Source organism: Pongo abelii, chromosome 1, assembly GCF_028885655.2.
Source record: "Pongo abelii isolate AG06213 chromosome 1, NHGRI_mPonAbe1-v2.0_pri, whole genome shotgun sequence".
NCBI classification, from domain to species: Eukaryota; Metazoa; Chordata; class Mammalia; order Primates; family Hominidae; genus Pongo; species Pongo abelii.
The window spans coordinates 173,663,843-173,682,526 of record NC_071985.2 but is presented as its reverse complement, the minus strand read 5'-3'; the positions used below and the strand labels follow the sequence as shown (position 1 = coordinate 173,682,526).

The window sequence follows — 18,684 nt, the reverse complement described above, 5'->3', positions numbered from 1 at the left end:
AACAGACAGAGCAGAACTCTGTCTTGAGGGTAAAAAAAAAAAAAAAAAAAAAATTGGGCTAGACCGAGGAAGATACTTGCAAGGAGCAGCTTGGGAATAGCATACTCAAGGGGCTGTGTATGGACTGCTTCCAGTCAGTACTACAAAAATAATTTTACAAATTAGGTTCATAGAACAAGGCAAGGCTGTGAACAGGCAAAAAATAAAGCTAAAAAGATTAAAATTAGAAAATCTAGAAAAAAACAGAAACTGGAACGAGTCAGTTGCTCCTAACGAAGGCCTTAGGGTCTCAGACTAAGGCCTTTTATGTGGGTAGTAAAGTACATCTTCTATGTCCCAAGTACATTTCTCTGTGCTTGTGTGTACCTTGTTTTATATATTTCTCACAACTTCTGACAAAAGCACTGTTGCATGTTTACAGATGAGAATCAGAGAGATTAGTAACCTTGCCTAACCAGGCATGGAATCAATAAATGGTAAGTCAGGATCGAAATTCTCCTAGTGGGAGGACCTAGAAGGAACTAATATTTTACTGGAACACAAATTTCAGCTTTAGTTACCTAATGGTTTAAGTGTTTTGTAAAATGTATATGCCCTTCAAAAAATTAGTTGTTTTTTGCTGAATATTCCAATGGTATGTTAAACATAGCTTTATTAGCGTGTATATTGATTACCTGTATATGTGTCTTGATTCCTCACTAGACTGTGAGCTCTTTGACGTAAGGATTTTCACTTATTTACCTTTGTATTTCCTGTCCTAGCACAGGGCATGGCTTATTTTCATATCTCAGTGACTTTTTGATTAAAATATTGAGATGCTTGCTACTAGGAGGTTGGCACTCTTTCCTTTAAAAATCTGTAATGATATTTACTGATTTTAACATTATCTTTGGCAATTGGGTACAACTTCAACTCTGATTTTCTGATTATTTTTATATTTTTCTGCTCCTCTTTCCTGCCTCACACGACACATGTTTAATTAGTATATTAGCTCTGCTAACGTAGCAGTATCTACAAGAAATATTCATTAGAAGTCCATAATGTTAATCTAGCAGAAAATTTCCAGAGTAACTTTATTAGATTTTTTCCCTGTTAAGTTAATGGATTTTTAATGGATGTCCTAAGGAGACATATCATTAAGCAGAATATTGCTGTACGTGAATTAGAACTTACCCATTTATCAAAATTAATTGTGTGATGTTTCCTTTGATTTTCACTTCTGGGGACTTGAGCTTGTAGTTTCAGTCTGAACCCAAAGTAGAAGATATTTAAGAGGCTGTTTATTCTCAGTTGTGACTTTCAGAAACTCCTCTGGAAACTACCTCTAGACATTCTTTAGCAATTCTTGGAACTATGAAAAATGAATCTCAGAAGCCTCCCTATGAAGTGTTAAACATTTCCAGTGGCCTCATTGCCCGTCAAGATGTGGGCAATATAGTGTAAAACCTTTTAGCAGATTTGAGCATTGAGCGTCCTGGATTTGAGCATTAATACAATTACCATAATTTGCTCCATGTGGAGCTTTTAGCCAAGCCTTTACCAGGCTTCCTGGGCCCATGCAGTAAATAAATGCTTTCCCCGAAAACTGAACACCTCAGCAACTGATGGTCTTATGGAGGAATATTTTTAAAATGAATTATTTATGAAGTGTAAGTTAAGGATCAAATGCAATATTTATATGGTGCATTTCAAGGACAGGAGAAAAAATTTACAGGGTTTTAAGTAACAACATGCAAGTTTCTAAAGCTAAAATGTTGCTACCTAATGCCTTCTTTCAAGGAGATATTTGGATGGCTTGGTTTGGGAACATTATACAAAGTAAGGAAAAATGGTTTTGTGCATCAAAAGAATATAGTAGAAATTTATTTACAATTGAATAGAAATTTCTTTACAGTTGAAACTGCACAAGTTGACTTAATGTTCAGAATTGATGGAGAAAAACGAAACAGATTTGGGGTAGGAGATTATATAGCCCTACTGATAAAATGATCTGTGTTCAATGAAATGATCCAACAAACTGATCTGTGTCAATAAATTTTGACCTTTAGTTCCACATGAATAATTCCCCAGTTACCTATCTAATCCTAAATATCTATCAAAAGCAAACGGGAAGGAAGAGATCAGCAGGGAGAAAGGACCTTAGGAAGATAAGCAACATCCCACCTGTTCTAATTGATTATGCAGGTGCCATTTCAGCATGCCGCGGTTGCCTTTTTAATTCCTGGGAAAATCTCTTTGTTCTACTATTGGGGTAGCCCACTTTATGAAAATTCATTTGTGCAACATGGCTGAATTATAGAGTGATTATTTACATTACTAACAGGGTTTGTCATATAAAGGGATTCACTGTATTAGCTTATAGATCATTCCTTTATTTGGGACCAGGGAAGCCAGGCAAAGAACAAATGTAAATTCCAAGTCCAGGAAGTTAGTAAGTGTTAAGAGAGAGGCAGAAATGAAGATAAAGGGCAGGAGACAGTTTCTTGAGAGGAGGGAGACTGCTTTTAAAATGGGTTTCCTCGACCCGGGAAGCACAAGGGGTGGGGGAGATTTCCCTTTCCTAGACAAGGGAAGCCGTGACAGACTGTATCTGGAAAATTGGGACACTGCCACCCAAATACTGGGCTTTTCCAACAGTCTCAGCAAATGGCACACCAGGAGATTATACCCCGCGCCTGACTCGGCGGGTCCCATGTCCACGGAGCCTTGCTCTCACTGCTAGTGCAGCAGTCCGAGATCGAACTGCGAGGTGGCAGCGAGGCCAGGGAGAGGCTTCCACCATTGCTGAGGCTTGAGTAGGTAAACAGAGCAGCTCGGAAGCTCGAACTGGGTGCAGCCCACCACAGCTCATCTAGGCCTGCCTGCCTCTGTAGACCCCACCACTGGGGGCACGGCGTAGCTGAACAAAAGGCAACAGAAACCTCTGCAGTCTTAAACGTTCCTGTCTGACAGCTCTGAAGAGAGCAGTGATTCTCCCAGCACAGTGTTTGAGCTCTGAGAACTGGACAGACTGCCTCCTCAAGTGGGTCCCTGACCCCCGTGTAGCCTAAATAGGAGACACCTCCCAGTAGGGGCCGACTGACACCTCATACAGCTGGGTGCCCCTCTGGGATGAAGCTTCCAGAGGAAGGATCACGCAGCAATATTTGCTGTTCTGCAGTATTGCTGTTCTGCAGCCTCCGCTGGTGATACCCAGGCAAACAGTGTCTGGAGTGGACCTCCAGCAAATTCCAATAGACCTGCAGCTGAGGAACCTGGCTGTTGGAAAACTAACAAACAGAAAGGAATAGCATCAACATCAACAAAAAGGACATCCACACCAAAACCGTTATCAAAGACCAAAGGTAGATAAAACTATAAAGATGGAGAGAAACCAGAGCAGAAAAGCTGAAAATTCTAAAAACCAGAGCGCCTCTTCTCCTCCAAAGGATCGCAACTCCCTGCCAGCTACGGAACAAAGCTGGACAGAGAATGACATTGACGAGTTGACAGAAGTAGGCTTCAGAAGGTCGGTAATAACAAACTTCTCCGAGCTAAAGGAGGATATTCAACCCCATCGCAAGGAAGCTGAAAACCTTGAAAAAAGATTAGATGAAGAATTAGCTCGAATAAACAGTGTAGAGAAGACCTTAAATGACCTGATGGAGCTGAAAACCATGGCACAAGAACTACGTGACACATGCACAAGCTTCAATAGCCAATTCAATCAAGTGGAAGAAAGGGTATCAGTGATCGAAGATCAAATGAGTGAAATAAAACAAGAAGAGAAGTTTAGAGAAAAAAGAGTAAAAAGAAACGAACAAAGCCTCCAAGAAATGTGGGACTATGTGAAAAGACCAAATCTACGTTTGATTGGTGTACCTGAAAGTGACGGGGAGAATGGAAACAAGCTGGAAAACACATTTCAGGATATTATCCAGGAGAACTTCCCTAACCTAGGAAGGCCAACATTCAAATTCAGGAAATACAGATAACACCATAAAGATACTCCTCAAGAAGAGCAACCCCAAGACACATAATTGTCAGATTCACCAAGGTTGAAATGAAGGAAAAAATGTTAAGGGCAACCAGAGAGAAAGGTCACATTACCCACAAAGGAAAGCCCATCAGACTAACAGCGGATCTCTCAGCAGAAACTCTACCAACCAGAAGAGAGTGGGGGCCAATATTCAACATTCTTAAAGAAAAGAATTTTCAACCCAGAATTTCATATCCAGGCAAACTAAGCTTCATAAGTGAAGGAAAAATAAAATCCTTTACAGACAAGCAAATGCTGAGAGATTTTGTCACCACCAGGCCTGCCTTACAAGAGCTCCTGAAGGAAGCACTACACATGCAAAGGAACAACCGGTACCAGCCACTGCAAAACCATGCCAAATTGTAAAGACCATTGATGCTAGGAAGCAACTGCATCAACTAATGGGCAAAATAACCAGCTAACATCATAATGACAGGATCAAATTCACACATAACAATATTAACCTTAAATATAAATGGGCTAAATGCCCCAATTAAAAGACACAGACTGGCAAATATGATAAAGAGTCAAGACCCATCACTGTGCTGTATTCAGGAGACCCATCACACGTGCAGAGACACACATAGGCTCAAAATAAAGGGATGGAGGAAGATCTACCAAGCAAATGGAAAACAAAAAAAGGCAGGGGTTGCAATCCTAGTCTCTGATAAAACAGACTTTAAACCAACAAAGATCAAAAGGGACAAAGAAGGCCATTACATAATGGTAAAGGGATCAATTCAACAAGAAGAGCTAACTATCCTAAATACATATGTGCCCAATACAGGAGAACCCAGATTCATAAAGCAAGTCCTTAGAGACCTACAAAGAGATTTAGACTCCCACACAATAATAATGGGAGACTTTAACACCCCACTGTCTATATTACACAGATCAACAAGACAGAAGCTTAACAAGGATACCCAGGACTTGAATTCAGCTCTGCACCAAGCAGACCTAATAGACATCTACAGAACTCTCCACCCCAAATCAACAGAATATACGTTCTTCTGAGCACCACATTGCACTTATTCCAAAATTGACCACATAGTTGGAAGTAAAGCAATCCTCAGCAAATATAAAAGAACAGAAATCACAACAAACTCTCTTTCAGAACACAGTGCAATCAAATTAGAACTCAGGATTAAGAAACTCACTCAAAACTGCACAACTACATGGAAACTGAACAACCTGCTCCTGAATGACTACTGGGTAAATAATGAAATGAAGGCAGAAATAAAGATGTTCTTTGAAACCAATGAGAACAAAGACACAACGTACCAGAATCTCTGGGACACATTTAAAGCAGTGTGTAGAGGGAAACTTATAGCACTAAATGCCCACAAGGGAAAGCAGGAAAGATCTAAATTCGATACCCTAACATCACAATTAAAATAACTAGAGAAGCAAGAGCAAACAAATTCAAAAGCAAACAGAAGGCAAGAAATAACTAAGATCAGAGCAGAACTGAAGGAGATAGAGACACACACAAAAAAAACCCTTCCAAAAATCAATGAATCTAGGAGCTGGTTTTTTGAAAAGTTCAACAAAATTGATAGACTGCTAGCAAGACTAATAAAGGAGAAGAAGAGAGAAGAATCAAATAGATGCAATAAAAAATGATATAGGAGATATCACCACCGATCCCACAGAAATACAAACTACCATCAGAGAACACTATAAACACCTCTATGCAAATAAACTAGAAAATCTAGAAGAAATGGATAAATTCCTGGACACATTCACCTTCCCAAGACTAAACCAGGAAGAAGTTGAATTCCTGAATAGACCAGTAACAGGCTCGGAAACTGAGACAATATTTAATAGCCTACCAACCAAAAAAAGTCCAGGACCAGACAGATTCACAGCTGACTTCTACAAAGAGGAACTGCTACCATTCCTTCTGAAACTATTCCAATCAATAGAAAAAGAGGGAATCCTCCCTAACTCATTTTATGAGGCCAGCATCATCCTGATACCAATGCCTGGCAGAAGCACAACAAAAAAGAGAATTTTAGATCAATATCCCTGATGAACATTGATGCAGAAATCTTCAATAAAGTACTGGCAAACCGAATCCAGCAGCACATCAAAAAGTTTGTCCACCATGATCAAGTGGGCTTCATCCCTGGGATGCAAGGTTGGTTCCACATATGCAAATCAATAAACATAATCCATCACATAAACAGAACCAGAGACAAAAACCTCCTGATTATCTCAATAGATGCAGAAAAGGCCTTTGACAAAATTCAACAGTACTTAATGCGAAAAACTCAATAAACTAGGTATTGATGGAACATATCTCAAAATAATAAGAGCTATCTATGACAAACGCACAGCCAATATCATACTGAATGGGCAAAAACTGGAAGCATTCCCTTTGAAACCTGGCACAAGACAGGGACTCCCTCTCTCACCACTCCTATTTAACACAGTGTTGGAAGTTCTGGCCAGGGCAGTCAGGCAAGAGAAAGAAATAAAGGGTATTCAGTTAGGAAGAGAGGAAGTCAAATTGTCCCTCTTTGCAGATGACATGATTGTATATTTAGAAAACTCCATTGTCTCAGACCAAAATCTCCTCAGCTAATAAGCAACTTCAGCAAAGTCACAGGATACAAAATCAATGTGCAAAAATCACAAGCATTCCTATATACCAATAACAGACAAACAGAGCCAAATCATGAATGAACTCCCATTCACAATTGCTACAAAGAGAATAAAATACCTAGAAATCCAACTTACAAAGGATGTGAAGTACCTCTTCAAGGAGAACTACAAACCACTGCTCAATGAAATAAAAGAGGACACAAACAAATGGAAGAACATTCCATGCTCATGGATAGGAAGAATCAATATCATGAAAATGGCCATACTGCCCAACGTAATTTATAGATTCCATGCCATTCCCATCAAGCTACCAATGACTTTCTTCACAGAACTGAAAAAAACTACTTTAAAGTTCATATGGAACCAAAAAAGAGCTCACATTGCCAAGACAATCCTAAGCCAAAAGAACAAAGCTGGAGGCATCACGCTTCCTGACTTCAAATATACTACAAGACTACAGGAACCAAAACAGCATGGTACTGGTACCAAAACAGAGATATAGACCAAGGGAACAGAACAGAGCCCTCAGAAATAACACCACACATCTACAACCATCTGATCTTTGACAAACCTGACAAAAACAAGAAATGGGGAAAGGATTCCCTATTTAATAAATGGTGCTGGGAAAACTGGCTAGCCATATGGAGAAAGCTGAAACTTGATCCCTTCCTTATAACTTATACAAAAATTAATTCAAGATGGATTAAAGACTTAAATGTTAGACCTAAAACCATAAAAACCCTAGAAGAAAACCTAGGCAATACCATTCAGGACATAGGCATGGGCAAGGACTTCATGTCTAAAACACCAAAAGCAATGGCAACAAAAGCCAAAATTGACAAATGGGATCTAATTAAACTAAAGAGCTTTTGCACAGCAAAAGAAACTACCATCAGAGTGAACAGGCAACTTACAGAATGGGAGAAAAGTTTTGCAATTTACCCATCTGACAAAGGGCTAATATCCAGAATTTACAAAGAACTCAAACAAGTTTACAAGAAAAAATTAACCCCATCAAAAAGTGGGCAAAGGATATGAACAGACACTTCTCAAAAGAAGACATTTATGCAGCCAACAGACACATGAAAACATGCTCATCATCACTGGTCATTAGATAAATGCAAATCGAAACCACAATGAGATACCATCTCACACCAGTTAGAATGGCAATCATTAAAAAGTCAGGAAACAACAGATGCTGGAGAGGATGTGGAGAAATAGGAATACTTTTACATTGTTGGTGGGAGTGTAAACTAGTTCAACCATTGTGGAAGACAGTGTGGCAATTCTTCAAGGATCCAGAACTAGAAATACCATTTGACCCAGCGATTCCATTACTGGGTATATACCCAAAGTATTATACATCATGCTACTATAAAGACACATGTACACGTATTTTTATTGGGGCAGTTATTAACAATAGCAAAAGCTTGGAACCAACCCGAATGTCCATCAATGATAGACTGAATCAAGAAAATGTGACACATATACACCATGGAATACTATGCAGCAGTAAAACAGGATGAGTACATGTCTTTTGTAGGGACATGGATGAAGCTGGAAACCATCATTCTGAGCAAACTATCACAAGGACAGAAAACCAAACACCGCATGTTCTCACTCATAGGTGGGAATTGAACGATGAGAACACTTGGACACAGGGTGGGGAATATACACCAGGGCCTGTCGTGGGGTGGGGGAATGGGGGAAGGATAGCATTAGAAGAAATGTCTAATGTAAATGACAAGTTAATGGGTGCAGCAAACCAACATGGCGTATGTATGCATATGTAACAAACCTGCATGTTGTGTACATGTACCTTCGAACTTAAAGTATAATAAAAAAAAAAACAACAACATACAAACCTATTATACTTTTCCCTTCTTGAATTTATCCCTTTCTTTGACCTTACATTTCCCTATAGGCTACATCTTTTTACTGTAATTCCTTTTATTATAGAGTTACTACAATAATTGTCTTTTATTGCCTCTACTTCCTATGATGACATTACAGTTACACTTTCTTCCCCACTACTGTACTGAAATTTAAAAAAAATAATAAAATGGATTTCCTCCATCCCTATGAGACTATATTTTGGGTGTCGGATGACAAAAACACAGTCACTTGGCACATTTTAGATACTGATGATATTCATTGAATGAGTAAATATGTGTTTGAATTAAGGATTTGATTTTTTTAAGTCCCTTGTTGGCTTCAATCATTTCTTTCTTGTTTTTTTTTTTTTTTTTTTTTTTTTTTTGAGATGTAGTTTCTCTCTTGTTGCCCAGGCTGGAGTGCAATGGCACAATCTCGGCTCACTGCAACCTCTGCCTCCCGGTTTTAAGCAGTTCTTCTGCCTCAGCCTTCCGAGTAGCTGGGATTACAGGTATGCACCACCATACCTGGCTAATTTTGTATTTTTAGTAGAGACGGGGTTTCTCTATGTTGGTCAGGCTGGTCTTGAACTCTTGACTTCAAGTGATCCGCGCCCCTCGGCCTCCCAAAGTGCTGGGATTATAGGCATAAGTCACCACGCCCAACTGGCTTCAATTGTTTCTAAACCACAATGGACTTTTGTAAATTTTTTGAAGTAAATAATACTACTAGGTAACAGACAGTGAATGTATTTCCTTAATTCAGTGTTCACTGTCATCTTTCATGAACACCTTCTACATAAGACGGGCCCCTGCAGAAGATACACCCTATGTTGAGTGATAGTGCAATTCTATTTCATTCCTGTAGCAAATCTCTCAGAGGCTTTTCCATGTTAGGAAATATCACTGACTCCTTCACAGAAGAAAAACAAGAATTTATCTTAGAAAGGTTGGGCATTTCACTTTTTCATAGAGTAAAATAAACTGAACATTAAATGAAGCTATACTTTAGGTATTTTTGTCACGTAGGCTAAAAATTGTAAGTAAAGAATCTTGGCTGGGCGTGGTGGCTCACGCCTGTAATCCAGCACTTTGGGAGGCCGAGGTGTGTGGATCATGGGGTCAGGAGATGGAGACCATGCTGGCTAACATGGTGAAACCCCGTCTCTATTAAAAATACAAAAAATTAGCCAGGTGTGGTGGCGGGCGCCTGTAGTCCCAACCACTTGGGAGGCTGAGGCAGGAGAATGGCGTGAACATGGGAGGCGGAGCTTGCAGTGAGCCAAGATCGCACCACTGCACTCCAGTCTGCTCGACTGAGCAAGACTCTGTCTTAAAAAAATAAATAAATAAAAATAAAAAATAAAAGGATCTTGACTAATGAACTAACGATAGGTATATATGCTGGGGACATAAATGTGCTAATGAACAGAGCCACCTCAGGCAAGGGTGAAGCATTGGCTTTGGTCACACTGAATGAAAGTTCAGGGATCTTCTGCCTCTTGTTGGAATCTGGCTAGACTTTGGAACCCTGCACAATACTGACTTATCCACCCATTGGCTGGCCAAGAAGCTGAGACAAAGAGAAAAGAAGCCACCTATACTTGCCTGAAGCAAGCTGCACTTGATCAGCTTGATTCATGAACTCAGAGCCCACAGGCCTGAGTACAGGTGGCTCAAGAAGAAAGTATTAGTTCTTTTCTGCTGCTATAACAGAATACTTGAGGTTGGGTGATTTATAATCAACAGAGATTAATTCAGCTCATGGTTCTGGAGGCTGCAGTGTCCAAGGGTGCCGATAACTTCTGGGCATCTGGTAAGGGCCTTCTTGCTGCATCATCCCATGGCAAAGGGTGCAAGAGTGTGAGACTGCACACACAAGAATGAGAGAGGGCGAGAGGGGCTTGGCTTTGTTTTATCAGAAGTGCTTCCTAAGACAATGGCATTAATCCATTCATGAGGGCAGAGCCCTCATGGCTTAATCACATCTTAAAAGTCTCACCTTTTAATACTGTCATAATGGCAATGAAATTTTAACATGACTTTTTGTTTTAATATGGTGAGCTTTTATTCATTTTTTTTTTTAACTTTTAAGTTCAAGGGTACAAGTACAGTTTTGTTACATAGGTAAACTTGTGTCATGGGGGTTTGTTGTACAGATTATTTCGTCACCCAGGTATTAAGCCCAGTACCATTAGTTATTTTTCCTGATCCTCTCTCTCCTCCCACCCTTTGTCCTCCACCCTCCCAAAGGACCCAGTGTGTGTTATTCCCCTCATTGTGTCCGTGTGTTCTCATTCTTTAGTTCCCACTTAAAAGTGAGAACATGTGATATTTGGTTTTCTGTTCCTGTGTTAGTTTGCTAAGGATGATGGCCTCTAGCTCCATCCATGTCCCTGCAAAGGACATGATCTTGTTCTTTTATTATGGCTGCATAATAGTCCATGGTGTACATGTACCACATTTTCTTTATCCAGTCTATCATTGATGGGCATTCAGGTTGATTCCATGTCTTTGCTATTGTGAATAGTGCTGCAGTGAACATACATGTACATGTGTCTTTGTAACAGAATGATCTATATTCTTTTGGGTATATACCCGGTAATGAGATTTCTGGGTCAGATGGTATTTCCATCTTTAGGTCTTTGAGGAATCGCCACACTGTCTTCCACAGTGGCTGAACTATTTCACACTCCCACCAACAGTGTATCAACAGTGTTTAAGTATTCTTTTTTCTTCACAACCTCACAAGCATCTGTTATTTTTTGATTTTTTAATAGCCATTCTGACTGGTGTGAGATGGTATCTCATTGTGGTTTTGATTTGCATTTCTCTAATGATCAGTGATGTTGAACTTTTTTTTATATCAATATGACCTTTGAGGGGACATTCAAACCATCACAGAGATACATGCCAAGCCTTCATGGACTCCACTTCAGGACTGTGGCCCCACTTCCCATTTAACATGGCCTCATGGATACTATTATAAAATCCTTTAAGTCTCAGGGATCCAGCTAAGTGATTCCTTCTCCCATGGATGGAATAAGGGAGATTATAAAAGCAGGAAATGGGAGCATTCACACCAATACTACTTCATTTTAGGGGAAAGAAGAGGAAATTCCCTTTTGTAAACAAACCATAGAGGTTTCCACCAACAACATGCATTATGTCCAGTGCTGGAAGCCTGAATCCAGTGATGCCATCCATAGTTGTGGATGTTGTAAAATCCTTTTAGGGCAATTAATATTCAATGTTCTGAATTTTTCCAGTAAAACTGGACATGTTTACAAGGATTCATCTCTTCATTCTTTATAGTGTGTGGCTTATTTTTCATTTTGATTTGAATGAGCCCTATAATTCAGTTATTTCTGTCCTCAGAGCTTTGCTGAAGTGCTGCTTCATCTTTGTATCATGTGATGTAAGTGCCAATTTTACTAATTTATATTGAGAGCTCTGGAGAAACCTTTAACTACAGGTAATCCCAGCCTTTTCTAGGTTAAATGGGGCCCATCACACCATTACCTTCTCTTTCCTGAGGGAGGCTTATATGGTTTGGCTCTGTATCCCCACCCAAATCTCATCTCAAATTGTAATCCACACATATCAAGGGGGAGACCTGGTGGGAGGTGATTAGATCCTGGGGGCTGTTTCCCCAATGCTGTTCTCTTGACAGTGAAGGAGTTCTCAGGAGATCTAGTTGTTTGATAAATGTTTGGCATTTTCCCTGCTTGTTCTTGCTCTCTCCTGCCTTCCTTCCCCCTCTCCTTCCACCATGATTCTAAGTTTCCTGAGGCCTCCCCAGCCAGGTGGAACGGTGAGTCAATTAAACCTCTTTTCTGCATAAATTACAGAGTCTCAGGTATTTCTTTATAGCAGTGTGAAAATGGAGTAATATAGAGGCTATCCTTGTGGGTACTCTGGACTGAGATTTGCCTTTGCCTGTCACCCTGAGCTTTTGATCTTACCTTATCCTCTTATCATCCTTCTCTTCCCTAAGTGACAGAACCAGGTCTTTACAGTACTTGAAGGCAAGTACCTATCCTCTGAGTATTGATGCCTTATTTTACTCTTTAGTATCGAATTTCTGCCTGATAAAGAATGACTTGGAGGTTTCCATGCCAGTTAGCCATCCATCCGGTCATGCATCCAGCCAACCACACTCCCTGAGTGTCTCCTGTGTGCCAGGTGCTGGGCTAAGCACTAGGGATACAAAAGTGAATTCATCATGATCTATCCCTTTGGGGATCTCATGTCTACTAGGGGTAGGGGCAGATAAATGAATCAGTAATCTCAAGGTTTTTCAGTAACTCTACAGATGTCCAAGGTACCATGGAGAAGCAGAGCAGCCAGTCACTGGCACTGGTGGTGGTATCAAGGAAATTTTCTCATGAGGTGGCATTTTATGTGTCTGGAAAATTTGAGTGGTAGTGAGAGGTGACAGCGTGCTGGCAGTCCTCACAGCCCTCGCTCGCGCTTGGCACCTCCTCTGCCTGGGCTCCCACTTTGGCGGCACTTGAGGAGTCCTTCAGCCCGCCGCTGCACTGTGGGAGCCCCTTTCTGGTCTGGCCAAGGCCGGAGCCGGCCCCCTCAGCTTGCGGGGAGGTGTGGAGGGAGAGGTGCGGGCGGGAACCGGGGCTGCGCGCGGTGCTTGCGGGCCAGCGCAAGTTCCGGGTGGGCGTGGGCTCGGTGGACCCCGCACTTGGAGCGGCAGGCCGGTCCCATGGCCCCGGGCAGTGAGGGGCTTAGCACCTGGGCCAGCAGCTGCTGTGCTCAATTTCTCGCCGGGCCTTAGCTGCCTTCCCATGGGGCAGGGCTCAGGACCTGCAGCCCGCCATGCCTGAGCCTCCTCCTTCTTCCGTGGGCTCCTGTGCGGCCCAAGCCTCCCTGATGAGCACCGCCCCCTGCTCCAAGGCCCCTAGTCCCATCGACCACCCAAGGGCTGAGGAGTGCAGGCACACTGCGCGGGACTGGCAGGCAGCTCCACCTGTAGCCCCGGTGCGGGATCCACTGGGTGAAGCCAGCTGGGCTCCTGAGTCTGGTGGGGACGTGGAAAACCTTTATGTCTAGCTCAGGGATGGTAAATACACCAATCTGCACTCTGTATCTAGCTCAAGGTTTGTAAACACACCAATCAGCACCCTGTGTCTAGCTCAGGGTTTGTGAATGCACCAGTCAACACTCTGTATCTAGGTACTCTGGTGGGGATTTGAAGAACCTTTGTGTGGACATTCTGTATCTAGCTAATCTGGTGGGGACTGGAGAACCTTTGTGTCTAGCTCAGGGATTGTAAATACACCAATCCGCACTCTGTATCTAGCTGAAGGTTTGTAAACACACCAATCAGCACCCTGTGTCTAGCTCAGGGTTTGTGAATGCGCCAATCGACACTCTGTATCTAGCTACTCTGGTGGCGACTTGGAGAACCTTTGTGTGGACACTCTGTATCTAGCTACTCTGGTGGGGACATGGAGAACCTTTGTGTCTAGCTCAGGGATTGTAAACGCACCAATCAGCGCCCTGTCAAAACAGATCACTCCGTACCAATCAGCAGAATGTGGGTGGGGCCAGATAAGAGAATAAAAGCAGGCTGCCTGAGCCAGCAGTGGCAACCTGCTTGGGTCCCCTTCCACACTGTGGAAGCTTTGTTCTTTCTCTCTTTGCAATAAATCTTGCTGCTGCTCACTCTTGGGGTCCACACTGCGTTTATGAGCTGTAACACTCACTGCGAAGGTCTGCAGCTTCACTCCTGAAGCCAGTGAGACCACGAACCCACTGGAAGGAATGAACAACTCCAGACATGCCCCCTTAAGAGCTGTAACACTCACCGCAAAGGTCTGCAGCTTCACTCCTGAGCCAGCGAGACCAGGAACCCACCAGAAGGAAGAAACTCCGAACACATCCGAACATCAGAAGGAGCAAACTCCGGACACGCCGCCTTTAAGAACTGTAACACTCAGGGCGAGGGTCTGCGGCTTCATTCTTGAAGTCAGTGAGACCAAGAACCCACCAATTCCGGACACGGTAGTTTACCAGAAAAGAGGGGAAATGGCTTCCAAGGCAGAAGAAACAGTGCAGGCACAGACATGGAGGCATGGAAGAGTGCACGGTGTGTGTGAACTGTTGGGTGTAGCCGGAGCATAGTGTACCTGAAGCGAGGTGGACAGGAGTGGTGGTGGGCAAGATAGGAGAGTTTATGGGGGCTGGTTTCTGATGGAACGTCTAACTTTCCTTAAAGATGTGGCCACCAATTAGAGACTCAACATGGCAAGAGTCACTCCATACTTTCAAGAGATGGTTCTAATTACTACTCCTGCCAATGCAGTAAATAAAACTCGAGGGCAGTAGGAGCCATTTTAGAATGTTTGTGGCTCCTAGGAAGCTGTGTGTGTGTCGGGGCGGGTGCAAGCCCATTTCTTTTCTTTTCTAAAATCACATACCTTGCCCCTTAGCTACCCTCCCTTCCATAAAGGTTTGTTGTGAAGCTGGAATGTGATATCAGATGTTATAGGGCAGTGTGGTTTATGAAGCCTGTAGAAATGTTAGTTCTTACCAACTGTAAGTACACCTTGGCACCTGGAGGACAGGAATATTCACTCCCGCATCACTCTGTTCCAACTGTGTTCACACTCCTTAGATTCGCAGAAGTACTGTTTTCAGCTGCTGGCCCTTCCAGGAATAGCCCTAAAGAGCCAGAAAGGCAAAGGAGTAACATTGACCACATCATGGTGATACGAGGTAATAACTTTCAGAGGTTTTGCTGTGGAAATGTTCCTCCTTTCAATATGGCATCTGAAAGATAATTGGAAGTCCCCCAAAAGTGAGGTCACCCCCAACTTCTCTTCCTACTGCTGGAGAATCAGCGATTGTCAGAGCTGAAAGGGATCATAGAGATTTTACTGTGATGCACTCATTTTATAGACAAAAAACTGAGACTCAGGGATGTGAGGTGAATTTCCTTGGTCCTGCATCATTTTAATGACAGAAATGAGACCAGAAACCAGGTCTTCTGACCCTTAGTCCTGTGGTAGTTCTGCTCCTCCCTGCCACTTCTCCTGTTTGAGTTTTTTGGCAATGTGAGGACATTTAGCCAGTCTGGATACTGACATTTGAATGAGGCTAACCACTAGAAGAATGTCAAGGAGGGAACGATTTACATAGGTAAATTCACCCAATCCATTGTCCAATCTTCAGTCATGCAAATGTAGGAACTGGACTTTGCCCAAGTCAGAGACATTTGGATCTAGGAACACACTGATCAAGCCCTTAAGTGACTGATGTAGATAAACTAGAATAAATAAGTAATATGTTAACAGTTGCCTATGTTAATAGTTAAGAGATTGGTCACCAGGGTCAGATGGACTTGACTTCAATTCTGACTGTCATCCGTAATGAAATTTCTGCCATATGTAACTTTGGGTGAGTTACTTGATCTTTCTCAGCCTCAATTAGTATATTATGAAGATTAGTAAGTATATCATGAGGATGAAAGGTAATAATGCAGGTAAAGCTCCTAGCATACAGTAAATCCTCAGAAAATGATAGTTCTTACTACTATAATGATTGTCCATTCCTCTGAATTCAGATTTCTTTCTAGGTGATAGATTATCTGCCAGAGAAAATAACCCCTTGAATAATCCCAAGTAATTATTGCCAACTTCTAGATTTGGAATTTTTTTTTTTTTCCTGAGCTTCTTCCTTGGATTCACACAACCTTTTTCCAACCAAGATACAATAAAATTAATTAGATTTCTGCTTCTAAATTGTAATCACATTTCATAATCACAAACCTTCCTGGAGAGTCATCTTAATTGGAATTAAGGGTTTTCCTGAATTCGTCAGGTCCACATGACTGGCAGTCTTTAGCTTTTTTCCGTGAAGAGAGGGGTGCATATCCACAGGCAAATAAAAAAAAATACAGGATATGTTGGTAACAATTAACTAGTTAATTAATAATGGCTAATGTTCCTACAGTGCTTTACAACTTAGAAGAGTATTTCTTTTCATGCACTATCGTGTTTTTTTCTTCCACCAAACTTGTAAAATAGGTTTTGATTTCAGTTTTACACTTGAGGAAGCCAGGATTGATGAGCTTTGGTCTTTTCCATCTCAGTAGAAGGTGTCACAATTCTCCCTGTCACTCAGGACCCAAACCTAGAAGTCATTCTTGATGCTTCTCTTCTTCCTCTTACACCTTACATTTAATCCATCAACAAGTACTTTCTGCTTTGCTCCAAAGTGGACCCTGAATGAGGCATTCCTGCCCCTCTTCACTATTAGTGTCGTAGTTCAAAGTAGTTTTATTTCTTGCTGGATTTGTGTGCTAGCCTCTTAAATGGTCTCCCTGTTTCTGTCCTTCCCTCTGATAATCCATTCTCCACACAGCAGCCAGAGTGATATTTTAAAAATGTAAAGCAGATCATGTTACTCTCCTGCTTAAATTCCTCCAGTGGCTTCCCATTGCAGCTGGGAAAAAAAATAACTCCTTGCCATGTTCAACAAAGTCTTGCATGATCTCTATCTGACTTTTATTGCTTATCATGCCCCCACGTAGTCACCATCCAACCACAATGACCTTCTTTTTGTCCCTCAGACATTTCCAGTGTATATAGCTTTTGCATTAACTCTGCCTTCTGTCTGGCATGGCCCTTCTCAAAATATTCGCATGGTCTACCTCTTTCTCTTTGTTCAGATCTCAGCTTCAATGTCATCAGAGAAGAGCTTTCCCTTACCACCCAAACACTCTCTTCTTCTACTCCAGCAGTATTCTGTTTCCCTGTTGTATCTTATTCTTAGCACTCATGACTATCCAAAATTAATCAGTCTTCTCTGGATGCTTTATAGATATTAACTTGTTTAATGCCTTTAACCAGTCTAGACAGGTACTACTATATTCATTTTACTGATGAGGAAACTAAGGAAAGGAGAGGTTAAGTAATTTGCTCAAGGTCACACAGTAAGTAATGGAGCCAGAGACAGGTCTGCTCCAGATCCTGCACATCTGTCCATGAAGCTGCAATCTCCTGGCCTGGGCAGCGCTGATACAGCTGCAGTTCTCAGACTAAGTTGAACAAGAGTCCCAGTCCTAGTCCAGTGATGCCTGAAGTCACATGTTTCATTCTGGGCCTCACATTCATGAAGGCCACTGATAAAAAGGCCCTAGGGCCCCAGATGAAAAACATAACTTAAAGCCAGTGAATTTGAGAAACAGTTGAGCAGTTTTGGGTTTTCTCATCAAATTACCTGCCCAATGTCAAAATATTAGTAAATTATAGATCTAGATTTTAATTGAGAGTTGTCTGACATCCCCCTCCTCAGTGCTGACTTGAGATTACTCAAGATGACAGAAGGTAAGTGCTGCCTCAGAGGTTCCTTCCTCCCTCTCTGTCTTTGAAAAAGCACAGGGAGAAGAGGGCTGAAGATGTGGCTGTCCAGTAATTGGAGCCATCTCGGCTCCTCTGAAATTCTAGGAGAAGAATAAGTGAACAGTATGATACCTTGCAAAGCTCCATGTGCCTTAATCACATTAAAATTCACAATTCAGTTTTGGATTTATTTTTCCTTGTTTTTTGAAAGTTATTGACTTGGGACTTGCTTCTGGATCTCAGTTGGACATCTGACCTCATGCCATTATTGTCATCCATTTAGAGGTCATTTATTTCAGTGTTCTTGAAAGGCAGCCATTCCCAGTGGTTGGCCTTCTCTATTGCATGTGACGCATCGCAGCTCTTCTGCTTAGCTTTTCTTGGTCACACAGCTAGCAGGTGGTGACTTTGGCCTCCAATGTGGCCCTTACCTGCAGCTCCTCTGCAGTACTCTTCATTCTGGTTCTGTGGAGTTTTGACTCCAAGATACCCATGACCTTTTAAGTTTCCCAGCACCAGCTAACCTTTCTGAGAATCTGCATCAGAGGGCTGCAGTGGTCAGGGTGGCAGGTCACCAATTGACTAATGGCCTCCTCCAAGGTTTGCTGGCAGACACCGCATTGCTGTGAACCCTATTGATCCCAGAAGTTTGCCTGCTGCTTAGACAGTCTTTGCGGGCGTGAGGAGGTAGTGAGTCATGGAGCCACCACCCTTGCTACCCATCTGTTCTTGTGGTGAGGAGAAGGAAGATGATCTCTTTGTGGTATCATAAAACCTAGAAAGACATTAAAAATTCCGTTAAATTTTCATACCCTTTTAGCTG

General features: G+C 41.9%; 1 protein-coding gene and 1 long non-coding RNA gene across 24 annotated transcripts in view; one reads left to right on the top strand and one right to left on the bottom strand.

Annotated features, from left to right (window-relative positions):
- Window positions 1-18,684, top strand: part of FGGY (FGGY carbohydrate kinase domain containing) — a 492,018-nt gene that overhangs the window by 162,012 nt on the left and 311,322 nt on the right. The window lies entirely within an intron of this gene.
- Window positions 1-18,684, bottom strand: part of LOC129050792 (uncharacterized) — a 74,149-nt gene that overhangs the window by 25,776 nt on the left and 29,689 nt on the right. The window contains exons 3-6 of one of the 2 annotated variants that reach the window (XR_008514583.1): window positions 18,386-18,636; window positions 15,050-15,180; window positions 14,325-14,434; window positions 1,174-1,246 (exon numbers count right to left, since the gene is read on the bottom strand). This is a non-coding gene — a long non-coding RNA (uncharacterized LOC129050792). Of the gene's footprint in view, window positions 1-1,173; window positions 1,247-14,324; window positions 14,435-15,049; window positions 15,181-16,571; window positions 18,637-18,684 lie in introns of those variants that run through there. The other variant, XR_008514587.2, reaches the window with a different exon arrangement.